The 24,282-nt window shown below is 33.2% G+C and overlaps 2 long non-coding RNA genes across 3 annotated transcripts; both read left to right on the forward strand.

Moving 5' to 3' along the window:
* Positions 1 to 3,667: 3,667 nt before the first annotated feature.
* Positions 3,668 to 24,282, forward strand: LOC118764353. Of its 2 annotated transcripts, XR_005000174.1 has the most exons (4): positions 3,668 to 3,680; positions 20,927 to 21,433; positions 22,471 to 22,760; positions 23,257 to 23,284. It is a non-coding gene; the product is annotated as an uncharacterized LOC118764353 (long non-coding RNA). The 2 variants fall into 2 exon arrangements; XR_005000173.1 differs by lacking the exons at positions 22,471 to 22,760; positions 23,257 to 23,284 and adding an exon at positions 24,218 to 24,282 and having other exon boundaries at positions 20,927 to 21,417.
* LOC118764358 lies at positions 7,104 to 9,364 on the forward strand. Its single transcript, XR_005000188.1, has 2 exons — positions 7,104 to 8,573; positions 8,680 to 9,364. It is a non-coding gene; the product is annotated as an uncharacterized LOC118764358 (long non-coding RNA).

A 24,282-nucleotide genomic window follows, 5' to 3' on the forward strand; every position in this document is an offset into this window, starting at 1 on the left:
GTATCGCCCGGCGTTGCTCGGGTTTGTTTCGACCCGCTGGAATTGGAATTTTTGAAAAGTAAAAATTTTGCATTATGTAGCTTGTTATTCTCTTCAAGTGAACATTTTTCTGGTTGAAATACACTGAAAAGTGGTGACACAGCAGTGAAAAAATCGTAAAAAATAGGGATTTTCATAGAAAAAAGCACCTTTTTGATGTAAATAATTTTTGGTGTTAACATGGTCCGATTTGAATTTTATCTTCTACGGAAGGAAGAGCAACACTTCTTCTATCATACTCTCAATTTTGGTCAACTTGTGCCGCAGGATCTCAGAGGAGATAGTGTTAGTTGAAGGTTACCAAACCTGGCGCACACAGACAACTTCAGCTTTATATAGAGAGAGATAACACATACATATACACAAACACATGTATGTATGTATATATGTACATCTGTCCACTTCTTGCCATATTTTTATCCTTCACTTCCTACACACACACACACACACTCACACACACACACACATGCACACACACACACACACCTTCTTAGGTTACAATTTATTTATTTCAACAATTGACAACTGAAGTACGCTCACTAATTAATACTACCAAAACTTAGCAACAGAAAGTAAATTAAAAATCAATTTTAATTTATAAAATATAGAATGGAATGTACTTCGAAAAATCATAGGTAAATTCCAATTGAAGAAATTGTGTGAGGAGTAAATTGTTATGTATTTATTTGTTTCTGTTTCCTGTGTATTTTTTTGAGTAGTGGTTGAAGGTACACTTGCAAAGAGAAAGGAGAAAGTGTGGTAATAGAAGGAGTGAAGCAGTTGAAATTAGAGAGGCAAATCGTTAAACTTGTAAAGAGAAAGTAGGAGGCAAATCGTAAAATATTTAGTTTTCTCAAATTTTTGCTTAATTGGGGGTCAAATTGAAAAAACTTTATATGCCATGACCCAATCAAATCTACTTTGAAAAATCATAGGTAAATTCCAATTGAAGAAATTCTATATTGTATAATTGTATCAAAAACAAACTATGTCAGAGGCAGAGAAAATCTGCCTTTTATCATAAGAGATTAAGAACAATCTTACTTAGAAATGGATGCGTGCGTTCCATCATATAATAAATTAATAACTAAAATAAAACATATGCATATATACATACATATATGTACGTACCTACCTCTACATGTATATATACATGCATATATGGGTACAGGACACCAAAAAAATATCAAACACAATGAGAAACGAAAACATAAACACAAAACCAAGGAAATGGACATTTTTCTTAAACAATGAAAAAATAGAGTACAGGACATACAATACAAGGAAAATTCCCCTTCTTCAGTCGACACACACACACACATGTGTATATGTTGCCATCTATGTATTATAATGAATGTATACAGACCATTGTGGAAGCATATGGCTTAGTGGTTATGAGTGTTGGATTTAGTTCTAGATAAATTTCACTATAGGTAATATGAATATATTTTAGATCACATTTTATTCACACATTAAGATAAAAATGATGGTGAGTACATATAAATAGATAAAGAATATGAATACATTTTAACTCACATTTTATTCACATATCTACATAAAAATGATGGCGAGTACATAAAAATAAAGTTATGAAAAAAGTTTGATATATTTGAAGAAAATTCCTATATGACAAATTGCCTGCAATATTTCTTAAAAATTGCTGAGCGTTTTCAGATTAATAATTTTCACCTAGCATCTTTAGTCGTGCATCAATTATTTGATAGGACTTTTTTTTTTTGTTGTTGAGTCCCTACATCGAATGTGCATAATTTTCATCTGGGTTAAGCCTTCTTCAGTCTTAAGAGCATTGCAAAGTTTCCACAAATTTGTATATGTGAATGTTATTGATGACTGCAAAGCATTGTGAAACCCTTCTATCAAATTATTTGCTCTTGGCAAGTCATTTAAAATGCATTCACGTATATTCCAGGGTTTGATAGGAAACTGTGGGGTTTCTCTTCGTTAATGAAGACTACGTCCCCTTACAGTCCCCATGTATGAATTCTCAAAATAAGTGATAAACTCGGAAGAGATGCTTTCATCATCAGACAAATCTTCAAATCCATTGACAATGTCTTCAATTGGTATAAATGCTAAAGTGCAAAAGCAATTTTAAGCTGAAAACTTTCATCCTTGTTGTATCTCCTACTTTCACCAAGTGCACATATCTTTGGCCAAATAGACTGTCTAAGATGAAAAACACACCCAATTACTTCTAAATATGGAAATACTGAAACAAATGAATTTTGGAGAACTTTTTCAAAGTCCATGAGACAGGTTGCAGGTCGACAATTTGCCCTTAAATCCCACACAGCAGACAAAAAACCATGATATGAGCCTTCTTTTTTGTCAGCAAGTAAGGCAAATAGCCTGGGCACACATGACCCTCCAATGATGAAATGTAATGTGAAAAGCTGACACCACAAACTAGGGAACACCTTAAAAGTTCTATCGCAGGCCCAATTTTCAGAGCCTTTTTCCGAGGAAAAAACTAAAATTCTGTCTGAGTTTTCAATGCCGCTGTTAATTAATTAATTAGTACTATTGACATAATTTTAAGAACTATTATGATTACTTCAAAACATGATGGTACTCTCACTCCCTCTTTGTCTAAAACTATTGGCATATCCCGTTATTGTAAATTTTTTATTTTACTTTTTTATTACTTATCTACTATGTTACCTCCATAGAAAAATTAACCCACCAATTACTATTTTAAGTTTAGTCATTTACTCAAGGTCCCGAAGTGACACATAAGCAAAATGGTATGATTTAAATATATTAAGCCTTTCATCTTCCTCTCAAGGCTCTTCTTCCTTTCTTTTCTTTTCTGTATGTATTTTTCTTCACTCTGATGAAGCTCCATGTTCCAGATCGGATGTATTACCAAATATGATAAATATTATTTTCCGAATTTTCAATGGCAATACTAGAGATGTCCAAAGCTTCTATCATTCATCAAACATCAAGGTGCCAGAAAAACTCTTGTGTTTGTGAATGAGAAGTTCACTGTGGATGCTGAAGTGAATCACAGAAATTCTTCTGACATCCCCACTGTTTTTGAGACTAAGAAACCTGCCTCTGTGATAAATGCTTGATGGTGGGTATTTGTTTAGTTGTACATTTATGAACAGTTTCCAGGAGATTGATATGCCAAACAAGATAGGGGTTCCAGACTGGTGATGCAAACTCTAAGTGTGGACATACCATATACAGCTTTAAATAGATAGTTGATGAACAGCTTACTGAATGATGGAAGTGTCATGGATCCACACGTCATTGAGTTTGGCTTGAAGATCGGCACAAAGGAGTATCTGGAATTCTTGGAGAACTCTCTGTTACCTTGGATGGAGCAGAAGTTTGGGCTTGACAATGTGATGCTTAGCCAGGGTTCTGCACCATGTCATGGGTCAAAAGTAACACAGGCCTTCCTTGGTGAGAAGGTGCCATTTTTTGTGAGGGCCAACATCTCACCCAGTAATAGCCCAGATCAATAGCCCTTCTCAATTACTTTTTATGTGGCATACTTCAAGCAAGGACCAATGCTTCACCATACTTGAGTGTCAACAGTTTGAAGACCTGTATTGTGCATGCAACACAGAATCAAAAAGGCGGAGGTTGCGGCAGCTGCAAAAAATTTCGTTCTCATATGGAGGCTGTAATTGTCCAAAAGGGTGGCCATATTGAGTGATAAATGCTTTGTTGCAATAAGTTTTACATTAAAATTATATCTGTGTACTACCATTATTTTAGGATTTAAAAACCGTTTTATGCACCATAAAAACTGCCTCAATTTATCTGCAAGACCTGTATATGATCTGTTCTTTTTATCTCAAGGTACAACTTGATGTCATCTGCACATTTCAACACAAAGATTCTTTAAGTTGTCATCTAAGTCATTAATAAATATACAACAAACAAGGATTGATCCCCGTGGTACACCAGATGTCATCTTTTAGGGTGGAGAATGATGTCCTAGAACCATGGCTACCTCTTTTCGACTAAGAATAAAGGACTTTGACCAGTTATAGAGATCATCTTTCATACCCATTGCAGAAAGTTTTACCATGAGTCATTTGTGTGTTATTGAAGGCTTTGGGAAAGTCAGGATAGATAACATCCACCCATGAACCACCATCAGTGATTTGGGTGGTGTCTTCAAGAAACTCGAAGAATTGTCTACAACAGCTGGAATTAGGGATAAATCCAAAATGTGATGGTTGAACAAGACTGAGAGCTCCTGAAGTTTCAGAGTGTTACTCTGACACAGGACTTCATCAGATTGTGATGCAGCTAATAAGACTGACTGGATGGTAGTTGACAGGTGATGTGTGAGAAGTGTATAAGTCATGTACAGGGACGCTATCAGTAAGGTAAGGATTAGCAATGAGTATAGTGAGGAATTTAGTGTACAAGTAGGTCCTCACCCACCTCTTGTCCATCATAATCCTCCAGGCAATAACAGAGGAAGTTAAGTCGGGCTGCCCCTGGGAGCTCTTCTATGCTGATGATCTTGTTCTTACAGCTGAATCATTACCAGAAGTACAGAAAAAAAAATTTCAAGTCTGGAAACAAGGTCTGGAATCAAAGGGCCTTAGAGTTAATTTAGCAAAGGAAAGCAGACAAATCACAAATCTTTTTATGTAGATAGTCCTGCTCGATATGTAGAAAAGATGTAGGTAGAAACTCCATGAGGTACAGATAGTGCAAGCCATGGACATGAGGTGCAGCAATATCAGAAGGTTAACAGGAAAAATAGTCTTTGTGTGTGGCAGATGCACAGGTACAATAAACACTAGAAATATGCAGAAAATAAACTCCATTAAGTGCCTGGCAGGGATACCTAGAAGTAGTTGAAAGCTTTCGTTATCTAGGTGACCAAGTAAACAATAGAGGTGGATGCTCTGAGAGTGTAGTTGTTAGAATAAGTATAGGCTGAGCAGAGTCCAGAGAGTTTCTACCTTTGTTGGCAACAAAAGGCTCTCCCTCAGAGTGAAAGGCAGATTGTATGATGCCTGTATGTAGACAGCCATACTACATGGCAGTGAAACATGAGCTGTGACTGCAGAGGCTTGAAAGAAATGAAGCTAGTATGCTTCACTGGTTGTACAATGCTAGTGTTCATGTATGACTGAGTGTAAGCGTCTTGAGAGAAAAATTGGGCATAAGACACATCAGATGTGGTGTGCAAGAGAGTTAATTACACTGGTGTGATCATGTGATGCATATGGATGAGGACAGCTGCATAAAGAAGTGCCAGCTTCTAACTGTGGAGGGAACCTGTGGAAGAGGTACACCCAGGAAGATATAGGAATGGGATGAGGTGATGAAGCATGACCTTCAAATGTTGGGTCTCATGGAAGTGATGACAAGTGATTGTGACCTTTGTTGATTTGCTGTGCTTGAGAACACTCTTCAAGCCAAGTGAAATTGTAGTTGTACCTGGTATCTGTGACATGTAACAGCATTTGTACAGTGACACATAAAAGCATTAGTGCCTGTGATACGTAAGAGCACCTGTGCGGGTGACATGTAAAAGCACCTGTGCCAGTGATACGTAAAAGCAACCATGCCGGTGACACGTAACAACACCTATGCCTGTGACACGTAAAAGCAACCATGCCGGTGACGCATAGAAGCATATGTGCTGGTGACGCATAAAAGGCGCCCACTATAATCTTGGAGTGGTTGGCGTTAGGAAGGTCATCCAGTTATAGAAACCAAGCCAAAAATCAGACTGGAACCTTGTGCATCTCTCCAGCTTACCAGTTCCAGTCAAAGCGTCTAACCCATGCCAGTATAGGAAACAGACGTTAGATGATGATGATTTTACTATAATATATTAGAATAATATTTTCTTCAACTAGAATATCGAAGGGTCAATGTCAACTAAAGGTGTCAAAAATTTGTAACTAAAATCAGGTCGGTTTGGAATATCTTTATGTATGGCTCCCGACTTTGTTTCTTCATAACTTTCAGGAAAAATGGATATTTTTCTTCATGAAATTTATTATACACCTTTCTGGTGGTGTAAGTTTCGATTATGACGGAAATTGTTGTGAAGAATTTTACGGATGGCAGGGAGATGAGGAGTTGCAGAAAATTCACACGAGTCAAATTTGTTTCCTCATAACTTGTAGAAAAATAGGTATTTTTAAATGAAATTTTTCATAAATATCCTTTAGATGGTGTCGAATACAAATGTATCGAAGTTTTATGAGAAAAAAAGAAAAGGAAAAAATTGGTAGGTGCATACACAGTCATACTGACATCGGTATAAAATGGAAATTGACATTAAAAAAAAATTATGTAATGTGTGTCTATGTTTGCGCGATGCGAACACCAATTATTTAAAATAAAAAAAAAAAAACCCATCAAATGCCGATATAATCACAATCTAGATCACTCGAAAGATATTTGTAGAAATTTTCATTAAAAAATAGGGATTTTCCCGAAAGTTATGAAGAAGAGTTCCATGAGGGGCGGGGCGCATACATGTGTAGGTATGCCCTTGATTTAATAGACATCTATAAACATAGACATTTACCCAGAGAAAATAAAAACATGAAAATAGTTCCATGTAAATATCATCGATTTATATCGAAATTGATTCCCATGTAACATAGCATAGTAACCTTATATCTTCTGTTCCTCTATAAATCAAATATTTAATTTCATTTTTCATTTCAATATAGAGCTAAGACATTTGACATATTTTCGAGATTCTACACAATTTTCTCTAAAATGGCAGTCTCAACCGTAACTGTTGCATAACACTGACCTTTGATGTTTCGTAGCTAACATTTTAATTATAATCTGCACTATGCGTAACTTAGCTTGAAGTAATCGTCTTTTTTCTGATTACACTATTTTGTTCGTGTAGATTTATTATATTAGATATTGACGAAAAACTACTGCCAACACAATCACAGGTTATATAATTTAGAGGACGTTATTTCGGAGTATATTCTATAACATTCATTAAAAAAAATATTACGAGAATGAGTTTTTCGATTTTTATTTTCTTCATTTGAACTTTTAAATAGTAAAATATATAAACATTCAGTTGTCATCATAAAGTATTGATATTGTTAATTATATCTGATCTACTTTTTTAAATGACTTACCATATATAACAGAAAACAATATATCACGAAAATATCGATTTTTTTTATTCCGTCGATTTATTGTTTCACATTCCCGTTGGTAGTTATTAACAGTTTTTATAAATTATACAATAAAATTATACGTCGTTATAAAAAATGTAATGCTTTGATTTATTTAGTTGTGTTCTGAAATATACACCCACGTCATAATTGCCATTTTGTATATCAAGTTACAAAGAGAACTAATTTTAATAATTAACTTTTGGATGATTGAAGAAAATACAATTTATTATTATAATCTTTGCACTGGCGGTAGAAAATTATCAGTTTTAATTGCTGTCATACCCGATTAATTATACACACATTTCTAGATTACGCAGAACACTGGTTTCAAGTAATTCTTTTTTCTTTAAGACGAATGTACCATAAAGACGTAGAAAATATTAAACCAGAAAGTAAGTTAATAAATAAGAATTGGGTTAAAAGGAAATAACAAGTAACTTCAATTAATAATTTTATTACAGAGGCACAAAGGATTTAAATTTAATGGGAAGGTAAGGGTGAATGACGTTTCGAAAATGCCAATTACCATCATCAATATGAATATATAAAGTTCTGATGACACAATCACATTTTTTAATATTACGCTATAATAAACGAATTATATTGTACTAGTTCGACACCCGTGACTTTGCTGATGGTAGATAGTAAAATTTTTAGTTAAAATTTTGTTGTGTCTAGGCAATATTAACACACGCACTGGTTTAATTCCACCACTCCCTTATTATTAAATTGCTTAAATATCTATCTAACTAGTCGATTGTTTAATTTTAGTTTAAAGTTTGTCCGTTTAAAAGATACACACATAATATATGTGTGTGTGCATATATATATATATATATATACACACACACACACATTACTAACTTCAATAGACTTAAACGAAATAGCAACACCATGAATCGAAACTGGGATGGAAGCGATTGTTTGTGAAGTATAACTGCGTCACACTTGTAACCCATGACCTTTAGAAATGTATTTCTATATGTCCTTATAAGGAAATAGCTGTTTGGCATAGTGTGACTATTTCTGTCATGCGCATTTTCCCCGACCGTACATCACCCGTTTAAATATAATCTTCCGCCAGTAATATTTTATATTTACAAAGTATATTGTTTAATACTAAAATTCAAGAAATACTTATATTACATTTATATTATATTTTGAATTATTTTATACTATACTATATAATAGAATCTGAATAAAATTGTTTTTTTAAAGGGAACTATATTATGCGCATGATCTCAGCGATCAGTCTCGTATTAATATCAAATTCTTATTGTGACGCATAGTTTGGAGAAATCGCTCATACTGAATGGACGTTCGGGAAATTTTATCGTAAATTTGGTTTGCTATTTTCACTGTCTGGTAAGACAAAAATGTATTCTGATTTATTAACTATAATAAAATACTTCGTTCTTAAAATTAACTTTGTTTTTCTTGCTTTTTTAAAGCTTTACTCACTTCTTCATAGTTTTTATTTCTTATCTAGCGGATTATGCTGATGTAGTGTGTGCCATCTTGAAAACGGAAGAAATTTGATTATGCTCTCAACTGAAATGCAAACTACTTGTGGGTTTCTTTCTTCTGGGTAAGCGAACTCAAGTAGTTGACCCTATAAGTAACCACTTAATATTTAGTGTTGTTTACGTATAAGAATTAAATAAAATTTTGAAGTTTCTGCTCTTAAGTTCTTAAAATAAAAATAACTTTCTTGGTTCCTTGCTGTTAAATTTTCTTTTCACAGTTCAACGCTGAAATAGAAATTCTTGCCAGTTTGCTGCTTTGGTTTTGCCATCACGTAGGGAATAATATATACATATAAAGCAAAAAGGACGCTAAGGTTGGCTTTTCATTGCCTCATTATTACAATTAAAAAGAATTTTGAGATAACGTTAAATATATATTTGCAATAATTTATTCACTTGTAATAAAAAACCAAAAAAAAACAACCCCGCATTACTTTTTAATGCTTAGGATTAGCAAAGTAGACCACCAAAATGATTATTTGCCACACTTTTATAACCTTTCTTTTCAGTTAATCACTGGACTAAATTCCTAATTATATACATCGTTTTGCCTGACCCAGATTCCTGCATACAGATATCTTACTGGATTTAAAAGGTTGGCTTTTCATTGCCTTTTCAGAAATTGACATTTAAAAACAAGATAATCCCCTTTGGTAAATTAATTTTTCTACAGTTGATTGTTGCTAACTTGGTTAAGTCTATCCCAGCTACACAACTTTTAGTGCTGGTTTCGTTATTTTGTCTAGTTGAGGCATGTAGAATCATGCTGTTTCGTTTGTCGGGAACAGCAGAGAAGTTGAATACGTTTAAAATTATAATAAATTCGTTTTTATTTAAAATTGTTCAACTCTATTAATTGGTGTATACGTTTTTGTGTAAACATTGTTTCAGCTAGTAGCAATTTTCAAGTTGCTATCGCTTTGTAGTAAGAAGCCTTTGTGTTCCTAAAGGATCCTAAAGTCCGATATGGAGGTAATTATAAGATATTTTGTTTCTGAATCCCCATCTATAGCTTTTTTTTTCATGGCATTCATTCGTAAGTTTATTGTAAAATGTGAAGTAAATATAACCAGAAAAATTACCAAAAAAATTCGGTCCCCCTTTTTTTATTTGATCTTGAAAACAAGGCACTACTGTACATCGCGTGTATCATTTTACTAGAAACTTTGTTGATTCCATATCTGTGAGTTTAAATTGACCCTGAAATGAAAATCTAAAAAAAAAAAAGAATTACTGGAATGGAAGTAAAACTGGAGGAAACAAATATGAAAAAATGAGCGCAAAGCAACGGGAGGGTGGGACTTCAGAAAATTAACAAGATCCGAGCTTTTCCCTCAACTTTTAAGAAAATGGGCTTTTTTAATGAAATTTGTGGGGGAAAACGTTTCAGAGGGGGTGGGGAAAGGACTTCGGAAAATTAACAAGATTCGAGTTTTTCCCTCACAACTGTATGTGTTTATATATGTTTATATGTATGTATGTATCTATAGATAGACAGTAATAACGAGTGAATGAGAACGACGAAGGGTTAAAAAAAGCGTATAATTGAAAATGAAACAAAATCGAAGGCAAAACACTAAAAATTATTGAAATGGGGTAGAAATAGTACTACGCTAGGGTATCCGTAAAAAGTTGAATGTGATTTCGGAGTATAACAAGGTAAAACCATCAAGATTATTTTATAATCGTAATGGTACTTATATAAAATTTTAATTGTAAAAACACCAATTTCCTAAAAGTTACAAGGGATAAATTCGGATTTTGTGAATTTTCCGAAGTCCTCTTCCTACCCCCCTGGAAAAGATTTTCCACACAAATTCCTTTATAATCGTAATGTATTCCGTTTGAAAGGTATTTCTATAAAATTTCATTGAAAATCCCCATGTTCCTAAGAGTTACGTGGTAAAAACTCGGATCTTGTAAATTTTCCGAAGTCCTCTTCCCACCATCACATTTTTTCATCTTCGTTTCCTACACATTGTTTTACACCCATTCCAGTATTTTTTGGGGGATTTTCATTTCCAGGTCAAGATGTAAATGGTTAACCTGTCATACAGCTTAAACTAAAAAAAAGAAATGTAAGTTGGGGGTTATCTTTAAAATTAAATTTTGACATACAGTGCAAGGTAGTTCTGTCAAACTGACACCGTTTTTATTTGGTCAATATATTTTCATTCGTGAACAGAAAAAAATAAAACCAGCCTGCTGGGTGTTAACATGTAGAAAACGAATATGAAAAAAATTTGCGCAAACGTTGGGGTTTGGGTGGGGAGGACTTTCGGAAAATTCACAAGATGATTTTTCCGTCATAACTTTCGGTTAAAGGGATGTTTTCTACATACTTGTTAACACCCAGTTGGCTGGTTTATTTATTTATTTTTTTTGTTCACGGGTGTAGATGTTTATATTGACCCATTTGGTGTGCTGGTGGAATCGCAGCTTTTGCAGGAAATATGGCAATTTGCCTTTAAAACAAGTTTTTAGCAATTGAGACCCGAGAGAATGACGAGGTTGATAGGCTCCGGCTGGGGGAATTGAAATGCCAAAAAGGCATTCTTTCGATATAGATATTTTGTCATTCCTTCCCAGCTGTTTTAATTTTACCAAACACACCATCAAAACAGCTGGGAAGGAATGACAGATAAAGTATCTATATCGAAAGAATAGGACCTTCTGGTTTTCCCCACTTCAGGGTCTATCTATCCGCTCAGTCGAAGTCGACTCTCAGTTACTCGTTGGATCAGTGTCCTCCAGTCAGTCCCATCCTGGGCCGCTTCTGGGTATTCACACATATTTCAGGAGATAAGTGTACAATAGTTAAATGTTGATACTCGCGGTGATATACAGTAATGACTGTGAAAGCTATTAGCATGTTTCTGAGACTATTTTTCAGGCATGTATTTTCTTTGAATCTATTTTAAAGTTTAGCGTGATAACTAGTTTTAGTTCCTATGGCAGATTGCCGAGGTTTGTCTCGTCTCTGGCTTACATGAAATTTCAGTACTTGTTGCTTGACTGAAGTGGGAGTAAATCTTTGTAAACATCTTTTTGAATATCACGAAAGCACTAATACGTGTCTCTCAAAAAGAGCTTTCTGAATTTTTAAATTTGAAGCGCAAGTACTCTACTGATGACTACCTATTACCTAGATTCGCCTGTAAAATATAACGCGTGAAAACCAAATTGTGATATGATCTTGGAATGTTTTCACTTTAACAAACTTTTTTCCATTCAGTCACGTTAATATTTGGCAATTTTTTAATAACATTCACGTATAACAAGCCTAGTATACAATTTACACCCAACTGACAAAGCTAAATTTTTAATTCTTCAACTTGAATCGTACTTGCGCTTTTTATGGCATGTTGATAACACGATTAAGGATGAAGCCATAACATTACTTCATTCCGGCTTCCTCAGTTTTCTCGTGGCAAGGATATTGGGGTGGTTTGCCATTGCCTTCCCCTTTTTAATTACTGATAGAAATTTTTCGGGAAATTTGTGACAACTGTTAAGCACTGATTACGGGTTAACCAGTACATCTGAAAGAAAAACTGTCCTATTTACGTTCCCATTTAATATTGCTCAGAACTTATTTTTGGTAATTCTAAAAATTTTGCTTAAGTGATTGTTTTCCACAGATTGAACTTTTCCTCATTCTAAGTAATGAGACTTCTCGTAAATAAAGTAAGTTGGGATAATACACATAGAAATTTTAAGGATTTTTTTTTTCTAAAACTTTAAAAAAATACTTAGAACAACTTTTTGTAACTAACACTCTCATCTACATGAAAGCAAGCAACAATGAGTGTAGTTGTGTATTCAAATCTTGATTCTTCTGTTTCCAATTGTCTTACGTGAGTTTTAATCTTGGAAATTTTTGTTTGAACTGTCATGTTCAAATGTCGGGCAGCACTATTCTCTCCCAGGACCCTATGAAAGTGTATTCTCCAAGGCGAAAAGTGGGTGTTATTACAAATGATATCTAATTGTTCAACTCCAACGCAAGAAGGCTCATCCTCATCGCAAATAATAGATGTAAATCTGTATTGTAATATCGATGTCACCTCCCAAAATGAAGGGGAGGTAAATGTGATAAACTTCGGTGATTTCTGCCACTTCAATTTTTCTTATCAAACTATGATGGTTATGTCTGTGTGAACCAATGTCGGGGCCTCTGATTTGACATTCGTTCGGCAATCAGAGGTACATCAAAACATTGCTTACCATACTGTTAGTATAGCTTACAGGTGTGTTAAATCTAATGTTAAGGTAAAGTAAGATGTGAAACGGGCAGTAATAACAAAGTCGGAAGAAAAATGGAAGTCAATATTTAAATTTATATGTATAGAATAAAATTAGATGTTAAATTTCGATTACTGATTCTAAAATTCTTGTATCTTCGTACTGACAGGGTGAGAAATTGCTAGTTCTGTATTGCATTTTTTTTAGCTAACCATATCTGATCGAACGGGCACCTGACATCATTGTCTTAAAAATGGGCAGTTCCCTTTTGTCGTTATTTCTGATTTTGTTTTTGTTTTTGTTTCACTTCAGCATTTTTCTTCTCTTTTCTAAGATAAGATTTAATCCAAAGGAACATTTGTGGTATTAACTTGAAGTGTAGCAATAAAAAAAGTGATGAACAGCAAATAAAAGGCAATCTTGGTAATTTACAACCTTACATCACTTTCAAATTTTTGTTTGTGATGAGGATATGAAAGCCTAATTATATTGATGTATTTGAATAATTATCTGACATTCATTTGTAATGACACACTGATGTCTTGATGAGGTAAACACTTTCAGTGGGTTTTGAGAACCTAATCCTGACTTAAAATCTATTTTGTATTTTCATTTTTTTTGCAAATGAAGCTTTCTACCACAATGAACATAAATCACACTTGAAACCTTGAGATACAAGGTTTTAAAATTAAGACTTAATGACTTGTGCATACACAGTGATATTACATAATTCTGTTCTGGATTTGCAACTGTTTGGGAAGGGTGTTCATGCATGGGTTGGATAACATTTTCCTAACTCAATACCTCTTCAGGTAGAAGGCTTACTGAATATTGACTCGACTATGAAAAATATGCTGTTCTCTGGACCAGTAACGGTAAGTATTAGTGTTTGACCTGTGGCACCTAAAAGATTACATATTAGAATTGAGTGTAGCAAAGTAGTTTCACATCCTTGTGATGTCTTGGATGAGCATGATTGACTTGTGATGAATGGTTGTATTGAGTTGGATGTGATTGATTATATGAGGATTTAGCTAGTAGGTCAGATCTTTATATTGTGGCTATTATACTTAATCATTGGGCTGCCTTAATATTAGGACACTGCCTTCATTGTTTTATTCATTATACAGACACCATTGCTTTGATAATTCAATGCAAGGAAATATGCATCCCCTTGGGTGTAATAAGATATTACTAGAGAAATTTTTACAGCACACTAATACACACAAACTGATTGCTCCAAGTGTCATGTAAGAATTGGGTAGGAGTGAAATTGAACCTGGAACTATGTAATTTTGAAGAGGACTCACACCACAGTTACACCTGCACCCATGTTTTATTTGTAATTATCACTCAAATGATATGACACTAATACCAATGGGGTGGGGTAACTATCTGCTCAAGTTTTTCTTTCAGCTTTTTCTTTTTTTTTTATAATTTCAAAAATGTCATCTTTATTGAAGGACCAAACCCTAAAGAGCAAATTATGCTCTTCAGTGATCTTCACATTTCATCAAGTGACACATCAAAAGCTTACATAAGGTAAAAACTGGAATTGAACTTCTTTTTTGCTGAAACGCGTGAAATTAGACTTGTTGGTCAATCTCACATTTACACATTTTAGAAACTTCAGGAATTGCAATTTAGAGATGAGCAGGATATTTATTATAGGGCAAGTTTGCTTTAGGTTTGAAGATGCTACCATTAGTAACCTAAGTTTTTATATTTGTTTACCTTATATTGTATTTTCACATCACTTGAACCTATATATTTCTCCAATTTATGTCAGGTGCATTGATCTAGAAATCTGTAGCTAAGCACTGAAATGTATCAATTTTGAAGAGTATTGGTAAACAATTTTTACTTTCAGCCAAAACATTTAAAATATTGGAATTATTTTTAGGATTTAGTGTAATTACATTGTTTATACTATTACTTAATACACTGCAAAGGATATATTACAAAACTAATTTGACAAACTGAAGCTCTTAGATAATCGCAATTTTGAATTGGCACATTAATAATTTGGAATATACCAATTTCTCATATGAAATTTTTTAAAACACTAAGTGTTAAGATTCTTAGCTCATCAAATGCAATTCACCTGTGAAAAAAGAAAATGGTTTGCTATAAACCTTACTCTACATTTAAACATTGCAAGCAATTTAGTTGGAGCAGAGTTGAAGTTTCTGACATTAGTCTTTACTCAATAGATTGATACGACATTAAAATTGTTCCTAAATATTTATTGGTTTAATAGTCATCCATACTATGATAATCTGAACAGGTTTTCAAGTATACCTCTAAATACATTTGATGCAAAATCTATAGCTATGCACTTTACATATTCAAGTCCACTCTGCATTTGGTAGCTGGATTTTCAGAGGAATCTTCCCGACCATTCCTGTATTATGTCAATAGTCTTGAGTCCCTTTATTTCATGAATTAAAAACGAAAGATTTAGTTATTTTAGGTAACTAATACAAAAACAATTAGGCTGAAGCTGAAATTAGATTAAACCTGTTGAATTTTTTATGTACATCTTTGAATTTGATATAAGTAAAGAAAATTAACTTTTTAAGTGAGGATGTCTCTCAGCTGGAACTCTAAATTTTATAGTTTAAATATTTACAATGATACTGCATTTTCTTTCCCTTAAAAAAAAAATACAGTTCAGTATATTCTAGATGTTATTGCATAATATGATTTCATTGCATTTGAGGTTTGGATTCTTTGGCTAAGAGAAATGGTTTCCCTGGATCAACCCCAAAATTTGACGAAGGTAGGACTCTTGCCTTTTTAATTGGCATTGTCTTGCATAATTATATTCTTATTGTTCCTTAAATTCACTACAAGAGAAAATGATCTTTTGAATTGATAATGGTTTGATATTCATCTTAAATTGGATGCTATTTGATAGATGGAAGTAACATTTGTAATGATTGACATGTAAGTGCTGAACAAAAAAAAATTCTCGTGTGTTATATGCACACCCAGTAAGTTTTAAACAGGAAAGATAAATAGCTATAAAATGTAAATGGTTTTGCATTTCAATATAATTTTATTACAGTTGAGTCTTTATGTTGAACATTCTATATCTAAATTATATATAGCATGGTGTTTTCTACTCTTGGCTACCTTTTTTTCCTCCTCCTTTTTGATCATGTTTCTACATTCTTGATTTTCTGCAACTACTACAATGTGATATGTAGAATATATTGGGTTGTCCAGAAAGTTTGTGCCGATTTATAGTAGCTTACATTTTGACTTATTTTAGAACATGGTTGAGTCCATAAAATAGGATTTGACTACACCTCCATTTAGAGCACAGTTTAAGCTATCTTTTTGTGGTTATGTTCCTATAACCCTTTAAAATGGATGATAAGAAAGTTCATTTTTGACACTTGATGCTTCGGGAACCAGACAAAAATTGCTGCAGCACATCTGGGATGTGTTACCCCACCCTCCATATTCACCAGATATTGCTCCTTCGGATTTCCACTTATTCAGGTCTCTGCAGAATAGATAAAATGGTAAAAATTTCAATTTCTTGGATGACGTAAAAAGATACCTTGATGAATTCTTTGCCATGAAACCACCTCAGTTCTGGAAAGAGGGTATTTTCAAGTTAATGGAAAGCTGGAGACGTATTGTGCAACAAAATGGTTCATATTTGGTTGATTAAAAATGTAATGGCACGAACTTTCCGGACAACCCAATATAGTATCTGTGATACTGATTATGTGCAAAGAAGTTCACTACACAGTGAATATACCTGGTAAATAGAGCTTACAGAAACTGAATTTTTAATTCGACCAGAATGCAATATATCTTTTCAAGTCCTGAAACTTAGATATAGCATAATGGTATCTGTGATACAGAACATATTCTAATGATTACTACAGCTGTTAATATATGCAATAGAAATTTGATCTATTATTTCACAGTAAATTAAACCTAAGGAACTAGCAAGTTAAAATAATGCTCTGGTAATGGTACAGCAAAGAAAGTCTGTAGGGGATACTGGATACTAGTTTCAGAAGTTGACCAGAATGCAATCAATATGCATAGTTTGCATGTCATACAAACAAGGTACAAATATTTCAAGGCTTTCTTTTTATTCCCATTTTGAGTCGGTTAAAATCTGTGGAATATTTTGATAATGTATTTTTAGATACTGAATGGTGTGATGAAATAATTTGGTTTCTTCATACTAACTTGGAGAAAACTGGATAAAATTTTATTTCAGGTGAGCAAATAAACTTCATGGTAAATTGGTGAAAATCAAGTCAAGATGTTAGAAGATACATTGGAGCAAATCATTTCAGAATTTGAATTGGAAACAAAATATTATTTTAGTCGAGCATTGAGAAATTTGGATGAATTTTGCTCAGGTACATTGTCTAATCTCAATTACTCATACTGCTCTGCTGCACACCCCACATCAGTGTGATTAATAAGATCTAGCAGGCTTCAACCACCATCTCAGTTGTGTTTCTGCTTGACGAGTTAACTGATCCCATTGTTTTTAACTGACATCACACTGAACATGTTATAGCTTCCCCCACTCAATGCTTTTCCTAAAAACATCAACAAAAAGTGTTCAGAACAAACATCAATTGCAGTCTGGATTAGATGAGAAGGTAATGATGAACAGTGTTCTTCCTAAAATATTTAAAAAAAAAAAAAAAATCCTGATAGTAATTTGTATCAGATGAAGAGCTGCCCCATAATTCTTAGTGTTTCAAACTAACTTATCCAATTTCTGCAATACATTTTGTAAAAGCCATGTCCATTTTAAAATATTTAAGATCTTTAATGGTTACTTGAGAATGTTCGAATGCTTGCTTAATGAGTTTTCAAAATCTGCAAGTTATAGATTTTCAAAATGGAACTATGCAGTGTAGTTCAGTAGGAATGGTTACTAAATAAAAAAAAGTATTGAATTTCCACCAGTTTTAGTAATGTATGCTGTTTACTAAAACATTTTGTGTGAAGTTCTTTACTGATGCATCATGCCAGTAATCATTTAAAAAAACAAACAAAAGATGTTCTAAAATAGAGGAGCAGCACGAGAGAAAAATCTGAAGTAAACTAGTGAAGAGGTCGCACACAAAGAAGCCAGAAATATTACTTTCCTTGATATTGCATCGTACTAATTCATCAGTCTGAGTATATTCAGGACATTCAATATGTTCTGATATTTCTGTTACTATAAAAATGTTAAACAATTTCATGAAAAGTTGAAATACCAGTTAACAAGACAGTTGGAAAAAATTCTACACTGTGTGAAAGCTTATTACCATTTAGTATATTTGGGATTAAATTCAAAGTTGTTTGCTTTTATTTGTACTTTGGCAGTGGAGATGAACATTGAATTGAAGTAAAGAGCCTGTCTACCTATCAGATAAGATGTTAATTCATTTGTTGTTAATCTCTCTGCATTGAGTAAGTCATTCTTTATACAAATATGGTGTTATCAGCACAAAGACAATTTTATGCCAACTAATGGCGAATGCATTTGTTTCTCCAGACCTTTGGGTAGGTATAATGGAAAATGTTTTGGGACAATGAATGAAGTTGAAATTGACAAGCAGGGAAATTCAGCTTTTATAGAACACTTTTGCTTTCTCTTTTCATAATATGGAGATGTATATGTGAATGAAAATTGTTCTCATAAAATAATTTGGTGATATTTGTTATTGCTGAATGGTTACAAAGTTTATTTTGCATCCATTCTGCATTCTATGCCAGTGTGTGCTTGTTTAAAATTTTGCAAGCGAAATGGCTGCTTGGTGCTATGAAAGAAAGAACACATTATACTCGATAAAGTATCCTAGAGCAAACATTTCAGCATGTTATAGTCCTTTGATCTGTCAGCTCCTATCAAACGATACAACTCATGGCCAGCTTGAATGTTGGATGTTTCTAAGTAAATGTGATTTGTGTACATGATGGGCATGTTTGTGTTAGTTTATCATTCATTGGCAGATACAATGAGAAGGCCAGTTTCACGTCTCAGGTAAGCAGGCTTCATCTTCCAGATAAAACATTTTACTTAAGAATGGTTTGCAACAGTAATAGAATTCACCTTAGTTTTGTGTAAGAACCAAATGTTCAGTTTTGTAAAAATAGCATTGTGGGTCTATAGTGGCTGCAGGGACAGTTACCTATAGACCAGTAGTAAAGAAGCATTTAGGGATTTAGTTGCTATTTTTAGTGTATTTCTCAAAGATATTCACAGGTTGGGGTATGGTCTAAATAACTCGTATTTGTCAATACAAGTTGAATGCTTTCCTCACATAGTTTTGCAGTACAGTTAACATCAGTGTGAAGAGGATAGTATAATACCTGAAATACGACTAGGTAGATGGCAAATATGGACTGTTGAATAATGAAAATAAATACAGTAAGACTTCACAATATAGCATGTAGATTTTTCATAAATATGTTTGTTTCACAATATGTAGTGATAACAGCATTTTCAGACAGAAACTAGATGGAGGCAATAAAGCATTCAAGGAAAATTAATAATGTAGCAGTATAGGAATAGATATGAAATGTTTTTATCATGCTGAAACTTTACAAGGTTCTATATGTATTAATATAGAATGTTAGTGAAGTTGAATTGATATTACAAATCAGTTGTTGGTAATTTGTAGAGCTGAAAGTTGCCTGTTTATTCTGTTTTTGTTTTTCTTTTGAGTGCTTTACTTGCAGTGAAAAAAGCTAAAGCGAATATAGTACATTAGGTAACAAGGTTGGTTTGTTTGATACAATAGTCTGCATTGTTTAGAGCAACATGCTTTCTATATATGGCACACAATGTTTAGGTAAACAAGACAAGTTTGGATTCGGAGAGACTGAAGCAATGGAATTTTCACCGGTAGGAACGTATGTTTGCGTTTTCATTCAATTTCAAAGCCACATTAATATGTATCAATAGAAGTAAATGTTAAATAAAAGCAAAAGGCTTCCTTTTTATTAAGCAAAAATGGTATTGTTTAGCAGTTTTACTGTTAGCATGTTTCTCAGTTTCCATCTTAGGCAGATAAAACAATGACCGAAAGATCCTACATAGTCACATTCAGATAAGAGAACTTTTTGTCATTTGTGTTTCGAAAAATGCTGTTTGTTTCTTACAAGATATTTAGGTGATGAAATTGGAAAGCGTCTTGATGTGTATGTAAGATTGAAGATAACAGCAATGAAATTCAACTGGTAGGTCATTGTTCATGCATATTTCACTAAAGAAAATATTTCATCCGGTCTGTGTGTGGTGAAACTGAGTGTAAGAATTAAGTTGTTTCACTGTAAAAGAAATGACGTTGTTCTGTGCATGCACGTGTTTGTATATTTGTCATTGGCAGATGTGATGACATGAAGAGGTTATCACAAGATAACATCACCAAGATAAGACGTGTTACATCATGCGATTTACAAGGTAGGGAATTGTTTCAGCACATGATGGTAAAGAAAATAGCATTTTAACACTTCTGTGTAGGAGTAAAGTATGGATGTAAGAATTGTTTCTTGTTTATATGTTTCTGTCGTTGGCAGATGGGATGACAACAAGAGGACTGGATAGACAACAGCACAAAGATAAGCATTATTCAATTCTGTTTAGTGTGATTGAATTGGTTTAGTGGTTTTTATGTAGATATTTGGAGGAGGATTGTGCTAAATGTAAAGTTTAAACTTGATTATTTGGTAAGCATGGAAAATGCTGGAGATGAGTAATTGCATAGAGAGTTGATGATATTTAGTGTTGGTTGCAAACATTTCTCTTCATAGGTTTTGGAATTGTTGAAAAATGCTTTGTAAGTGCTTTCAGTTAAGAGTGATTGGAGAAATTTAGGGCCAAACCGTTTGTTTTTTTTATGCATGTTATTCTTCGACAGATGCAAAAGCCCTCCATGAAAAGTGTGACTTCCAATTTGAGAAAAGTTTGTTTGTAGTTTCTATCACTTTGTGTTTCATCTGTGTATTGTAAGTATGAAAAACGCTGCATGTTGTAAGAGGGTCAAGAATTTGAGTGATCTCTGAATTAGTGGTACGTTTGTTTGCTTTTTATGATGCTTTATTTTAACACATATATTTTAGTATCAATTTATGATCGAAAAAACTATTATAATTTACTGTTGCGTGCTAGTGTTTACTCATCTCATTACTATTTGATTGCCAGTTAACTATATTATTACTTTACAAAATTGTGTTCCTTTTCAGCATAGTGAAATTATTATTGAGTTGTTTGTTGGTAATATGTTCAGCACAGTTTTGCTTGTGTGTTTCTGTTGTTGTTTTTCTGTTTGCTTTCCTTGCAGTGAAAACAGCTTAAGCTAGCAAAGTACAGTAAGTAAGCAGTTTAGTTCTTTGATATAAAATGACCTGTATTGTTGTTTGCAACATGCTTTCGATATTTGACACACAATCTGTAGGTAAAAAAAACAGAAAGTTGAACTTGAAGAGACAAGAAATAAAAGTCTGGTTGGTACGACCACATTTTTGCCTATTCATTTGTTATATACATAGTAAGAATGTTTGTCTTTATTTTCTTAACACATATATTTCAGTATCAATTTATGATTGTCAAAAGTATTGTACTTTACTGTTGCGTACTAGTGATTGATTGTCAAAAGTATTGTACTTTACTGTTGCGTACTAGTGTTTACTCATCTCATTACTATCTGATTGCTAGTTAACTATATTATTACTTTATAAAATTGCATTCCCTTTCACCATAGTGAAATTATTATTGAGTTGTTTGTTGGTTATTTGTTGAGCACAGTTTTGTTTGTGTGTTTCTCTTGTTGTTTTTTTTATTTGGTTTCCTTGCAGTGCAAAAAGCTTAAGCTAGCAAAGCACAGTAAGTAAGCAGTTTAGTTCTTTGATATAAAATGACCTGTATTGTTGTTTGCAACATGCTTTCAATATTTGACACGGAATCTGTAGGTCAAAGAAACAGATAGTTGGACTTGAAGTGACAGAAGCAATGTCATTCTGGCTGGTACAACCGCATTTTTGCCTATTTATTATTGAGTTGTGTGTTGGTAATATGTTGAGCACAGTTTTGCTTGTGTGTTTCTCTTGTTTTTTTTTTATTTGGTTTCCTTGCAGTGAAAAAAGCTTAAGCTAGTAAAGTACAGTAAGTAAGCAGTTCTTTACTATAAAACGACCTGTATTGTTGCTTGCAACATGCTTTCTATCTTTGAGACAAAATCTGTAGGTTAAAGACAAAGATAGTTTGATTTGAAGAGACAGAAGCTATGAAATTCTGGTTGGTACGACTGCATTTTTGCCTATTCATTTGTTTTGAACATGGTGAGAATGTTCGTCTTTATTTTCATAACACATTTTGCTTTATTTTCTTAACACATTAAAAAGTATTATAATTTACTGTTGAGTACTTGTGTTTACTCATCTCATTACTATTTGATTGCTACATGCTTTCTATATTTGACACAGAATCTGTAGGTCAAAGAAATAGATAGTTGGACTTGAAAAGACAGAAGCAATGAAATTCTGGCTGGTACAACAGCATTTTTGCCTATTTATTATTGAGTGGTTTGTTGGTTATTTATTGAGCACAGTTTTGCCTGTGTCTTTTTGTTGTTTTTCTGTTTGCTTTCCTTGCAGTGAAAAAAAGCTTAAGCTAGCAAAGAACAGTAAGTAAGCAGTTTAGTTCTTTGATATAAAATGACCTGTATTGTTGTTTGCAACATGCTTTCGATACTTGACACACAATCTGTAGGTAAAAGAAACAGAAAGTTGGACTTGAAGAGTCACAAGAAATGACATTCTGGTTGGTACGACCGCATTTTTGCCTATTCATTTGTTATATATGTAGTAAGAATGTTCGTCTTTGTTTTCTTAACACCTTTTGCTTTATTTTCTTAACACGTATATTTTAGTATCAATTTATGATTGTAAAGATATTGTACTTTACTGTTGCGTACCAGTGTTTACTAATCTCATTACTATTTGATTGCTATTTAACTATATTACTACTTTATATAACTCTGTTCCCTTTCAGCATTGTGAAATTATTATTGAGTTGTTTGTTCCTTATTTGTTGAGCACAGTTTTGTTTGTGTGTTTCTGTTGTTGTTTTTCAATTTGGTTTCCTTGCAGTGAAAAAAAAGCTTAAGCTAGCAAAGTACTGTAAGTAAGCAGTTTCGTTCTTTGATATAAAATGACCTGTATTGTTGTTTGCAACATGCTTTCTATATTTGACACACCATCTGTAGGTAAAAGAAACAGATAGTTGGACTTGAAAGGACAGAAGCAATAAAATTCTGGCTTGTACAACCGCATTTTTGCCTATTCATTTGCTATATACATAGTAAGAATGTTTGTCTTAATTTTCTTAAAACCTTTGGCTTTATTTTCTTAACACATATATTTTAGTATCAATTTATGATCGTAAAATGTATTGTAAATGACTGTTGCGTGCTAGTGTTTATTCAACTCATTACTATTTGATTGCTATTTAACTATATTACTACTTTATATAACTCTGTTCCCTTTCAGCATTGTGAAATTATTATTGAGTTGTTTGTTCCTTATTTGTTGAGCACAGTTTTGTTTGTGTGTTTCTGTTGTTGTTTTTCAATTTGGTTTCCTTGCAGTGAAAAAAAAGCTTAAGCTAGCAAAGTACTGTAAGTAAGCAGTTTCGTTCTTTGATATAAAATGACCTGTATTGTTGTTTGCAACATGCTTTCTATATTTGACACACATCTGTAGGTAAAAGAAACAGATAGTTGGACTTGAAAGGACAGAAGCAATAAAATTCTGGCTTGTACAACCGCATTTTTGCCTATTCATTTGCTATATACATAGTAAGAATGTTTGTCTTAATTTTCTTAAAACCTTTGGCTTTATTTTCTTAACACATATATTTTAGTATCAATTTATGATTGTAAAGATATTGTACTTTACTGTTGCGTACCAGTGTTTACTAATCTCATTACTATTTGATTGCTAGTGAACTATGTTATTACCTTATAAAATTGTGTTCCCTTTCACCATTGTGAAATTATTATTGAGTTGTTTGTTGGTTATTTATTGAGCACAGTTTTACCTGTGTCTTTTTGTTGTTGTTTTTCTGTTTGCTTTCCTTGCAGTGAAAAAAAGCTGAAGCTAGCAAAGTACTGTAAGTAAGCAGTTTAGTTCTTTGATATAAAATGACCTGTATTGTTGTTTGGAACATGCTTTCGATATTTGACATACAATCTGTAGGTAAATGAAACAGAAAGTTGGACTTGAAGAGATAGAAGAAATGAAATTTTGGTTGGTACGACCCC

The sequence above is a fragment of the Octopus sinensis genome, linkage group LG1 (assembly GCF_006345805.1).
Source record: "Octopus sinensis linkage group LG1, ASM634580v1, whole genome shotgun sequence".
Classification (NCBI taxonomy): Eukaryota; Metazoa; Mollusca; class Cephalopoda; order Octopoda; family Octopodidae; genus Octopus; species Octopus sinensis.